Raw genomic sequence first — 4577 nt, 5'->3', positions numbered from 1 at the left:
ATGTGAACGCTGACTGATAAGTAATACCTAACATAAACAGAGATCAAGAAAATTTAGAGGATTCACATTAGATTTGGAACTACGAGGCTTTTTCAGCTAATTTCACTTTTAGGTACCCGAAGTTAAGCAAATTATTTTCACTTTGTCCTTGCATCAAGGAAAAAGGAACGAAAAGAAAAAAACAAAGTCTAGAGGTCGGTTTTGGAATTGAAACCTGTTTTCATAGGCCAAGAAATCGAGTCTCTTGAGGGATTTTTGGCACTTGGATGGGTATTTGCCTCATCAACCAAATCAAGGCGGAGAGTCCATTTAATACTAGAACAGGTATATTCTCAAAACACAATTACTTTCTTTATGTAGAGTGAAAGAGAGAGAACAGTGAAATTATGTTTACTAGAGAGATTGAAATGATAAATTCAAATTTTGTGATCTTTTTGAGTTGTTTTTCTGAAACTAAGAATTCATGTCCTTTGCATTTTCTGGTTTGTCATATCATTTGCCTTCAAAGGTAATAGGATACCTGAGACTTCTAATGCTGCATAGTATACTATTTCTTCATTGATTTTAATTGGTGGCAACTAATTTCTTCTACACATTGCATACTACATATAACACGTGAAAAGAAAATTCTACCACCAGAGGAGGTTTGTGTACTTGAAGAGGAAATTGTTATGCTTCGAACTCTGAAATATTTAAGGTTCATTTTGAAGATATAATATGAATAACTATATTTCTCCCTTTTTTAACAACTCAAATTTTTGGACGAGTCTGTAGTTTTAAATTATACAATTGTTCTATGTTTAATTCAAAACTGTTTCCTACTTATGAAAATTCTACTTTTCAACCCTTTGATGAAAAAGTAAATCTAGTGCGGGTGTGGTATGCAAGTGAGGACTGTGAACCCTATTTTTGATGTACTTGTATGCTTTTTGTGAAATTCACGTGATACTTGAAATTGAAAGCCTTGAATATATTGTAATTGTAGTCTGTATAATTTGTATTACTATGGCTTTAGGTTTATAGCGTGTCATTTAGGCTTAAACAATTTTTTCACCTTGAAGTGCCTATTAGGGTTTGAGGCTTTGCGTTTAGCTCTTTGCGAAATTGGATAAAAAACTTTCTAATCTATTTAAAATAGAAATATTCAATTTGACCAAAGAATTGTCTATGTTGACTTATAGATTTCAATAGTGAACTTGTGATCTTTTGGTGATGATTAGGGCTTTCTCGTTGTGAATAAAAGAATTTGGGTCATTTTCAAAAACCTAGGCCTTCATTTCAAGGGGAGAAACCACAATCTATTTCAAGAACTACTAACGAGTATATTGACCAGATCCAAAAGGTAATCTATTCGTAAGTCTTGTAATCTGCATGATCACTGTATTTGTTGGTGTGTATGATTTTTCTAAATTGCAACTTCGCTTTAGTAGCACGTGGCTTTAGTAACAATGCTGGCACAAAAAACATGAACTGATGATTAAAAATCAGAGTTGGGCTAAAGTGAATGTTAGAATTTTGATTCCTAATGCTATCTTCTATCATGTGTAAGTGTAAAATAGTTTATATTTAATTTGAATAACTTTGTTTGATAGAATGATAGGTAAAATGTGTAATTGTTATTTCCCTAAGCTTAATGATCATGTTCATATTTGTATTAGCGTTTGATTTGATGATCATGTTCATATTTGTAATTTTTTATTAGCGTTTGATGTGAAATTTTTGTTTCAGGGTCGTGAGTTGTAAATCTTATGACAGTGGAATTCTCGAAGGTGTAACTCCACAGTTTTCGTAGAAATTCTACTTCTCAAGTAAATAATGGCTTGTCCTAACTTGTTATTGAAGAGATTGGAAATGTTTGAAGCCTTGTCGACTTATATAATTGTAGTCTGATCGGCTTATATGATTGCTTACTGTACAATGAACAATTACATAGGTGCACGTAGTAACTATATTCGAAACTATAATTGTGAGATGATTGAGATATTGTGTAATTGTTTTTTAGGTTAATCATTGGATATTAGATATACACTTCTATTTTATGCCTCCAAAATATGAGTCTGTTGCTCAAAAGAGGAAAATGAAACGAAATGAAATTGCATTAATTCAAAGTCAAGTAGGGGATATTAACAAGTACTTTAAAAGCAACAATGTGAATGCGTTGAATGAGGATGAAGATGAACTAGAGATTCAACATGCCCATGTTAATCAAGTAGATGATAAGGATGAAGAAGTGAGTCAACCTACCGATGCTAACGAAGTAGATGATAAGGAAGAAGAAGTGATGAAACTCGCCTCTAATAATGAAGAAGATGATAAGGAAGAAGAGGGTTGCTTTTCTCTAAATTTGGACGATCCCGAAAATTGGAAAATCATTGATCAAAGAACAAGGGATTACTTAGTTGAAAGTGGTCCAAAAAGAGTTGATGACATCTCGTTTCCGAAAGACTATATAAATAGACATTTCGATTCTTCACAATATAAGCGATTGCTACCAAATTGGCAAACAGTTGATAGAAGATGTCTAGTATATTCAGTGTCTATAGACATGATCTTCTACTTTTGTTGGAAGTTGTTTAAAACACCAATAAATGTGATCAAAGTTGGCCAACTAGGTAATGATGGATTCAAAGATTGGTATAATTTACATCGGTCTATTAAAAATCATGAAGGAAATGAGGAGTATTTACGTTGCATGACTAGCTGGATTGAATTGGAATATAGGCTTCGAACAAAAACAATAACTGATAAAAGCGTTGAATTGTTGATTGATGCTGAAAGAGAACATTGAAGACATGTATTAACAAGGATAATCGCTATTGTGAAAAGACTTACGAAAAATACCTTGTCATTTCGAGGAGATGATGAAAGGCTACATGTTCAGAACAATGGCCTATTTTTACTAATGGTGGAAATGGTTAGTGAATTTGATTCAGTAATGCAAGAGCACATTTGGCGAGCTAAAGCAAGAAAGATTCAATATACATATCTTGGCAAAGAAATTCAAACTCATAGTCTAAATCTAGCATTATGTGATATGGTAAACTGTTGTTCCAAAGCTGTATTTTTCTTCGGAGTGATACAACGCATCCACACATTTTTTTTCTCTTCTACCAAGCGATGGAAAATTTTCAAAGATAATGTACAAGTGTTGACAGTGAAGCCATTGTCACAGACACGCTGGGAAAGTCATGTTGAGATTGTGAAGCTTATAATGGAGAAAACTTCACAGATAAAAGATGCATTGCTTGATTTGGTAGAAAGTAATGAAGATCCTAAAGTGAAGAGTGAAGTCGAGTCGTTAGCAACACATGAACTTCAAAATTTTGAGTTTTGATTGGCATGATAATCTGGTACAGGTTGTTATATACAGTCAATATTGTGAGTAAATTTCTTCAAATCGAATCCATGGATATTGATTATGCTATCGACCTCTTGCAAGGACTTATTTCATTTCCTGAATAATATAGAGAAATTAGATTTGCTATTACCAAGGATGAAACTACAAAAAAGGCAAGCGAAATGGGAATTGAAGCTGTATTTACAAAAAATCGCATAATTCGAAGAAAAAGCAATTTGATGAAAGCGGTAGTGATGAGGTAAATCAATCAGCAGAAGAATCTTTTAGAGTTGAGTACTTTATTTTTATAATTGATCAAGCTCTATCTTCTTTGAGGACCCGATTTGAACAATTCAAACAATATGATGACACATTTGGATTTTTATTTAATTTGAAGAGGTTAAGGGGTGCAACTTTTTCAAGTTTGTTGAACTCTTGTATAAATCTTGAGAAATATCTTCAACATGATGGTCGTTCAGACATCAGTGGGAAAGATTTATGTTCGGAGTTACAAGTCTTGAGGTATTATATACCAAATGAAGCAACAAGAGCAATTAAAGTGCTACAATATTTGAAGACATTGAATATTTGTTTTCCAAATGCTTATATTGCTTACAAAATTTTGTTAACCATACCGGTTACAGTTGCATCTACGGAAAGAAGTTTCTCGAAATTGAAGTTGATCAATACCTATCTCCAATCAACTATGTCGCAAGAAAGATTAAAGGGGTTGACTATGTTATCAATAGAGAAAGAAATGGTTGAGCAGCTAAATTATTCAGATTTGATTGATATTTTTGCCTATAGAACAGCAAGACTAATAGTATTTAACTAATTGTTTCAAACATCGTTGGTTTTGATAGTTTATAATATAAATCTTTTCTATAAGATATCTGGTTGTTGTTTTAATGTTAATTTTTCAAGTTAGTAATGGGTCGCGTAATATATCGTTGAAGTTTGCATTTTTGTTAATTTCATCTGGGGGCCTAATTTTCAGACTTCACCTCAGGCCCCGAGAATCACAGGATTAGCTCTGTGCGGTAGGGTTTAGATCACAAATCTTATTAATTTGTGTCACCCATGCAGCTTCAGTTGTAGCTCTTGCTATTACCCAGAGTAAATTCTTCAGCACAAAGTCCTTGTATATTTCATTAAATAATTGACAGGTACGATGTTCAACATGTTCAAATAACTATTCAGGAGCTTGAACAAGCCCTTTCTGGTTATCATAAATGAAAAC

General features: G+C 32.9%; 1 long non-coding RNA gene across 1 annotated transcript; it reads left to right on the top strand.

The window, feature by feature from the left end:
• Nucleotides 1–6: 6 nt before the first annotated feature.
• On the top strand, nucleotides 7–2035 carry LOC111407473. Its single transcript, XR_002705114.1, has 2 exons — nucleotides 7–1342; nucleotides 1729–2035. It is a non-coding gene; the product is annotated as an uncharacterized LOC111407473 (long non-coding RNA).
• Nucleotides 2036–4577: the final 2542 nt, after the last annotated feature.

Source organism: Olea europaea, chromosome 13 (assembly GCF_002742605.1).
Source record: "Olea europaea var. sylvestris chromosome 13, O_europaea_v1, whole genome shotgun sequence".
Taxonomy (NCBI): Eukaryota; Viridiplantae; Streptophyta; class Magnoliopsida; order Lamiales; family Oleaceae; genus Olea; species Olea europaea.
This window is presented reverse-complemented; position numbering and strand designations above follow the sequence as displayed.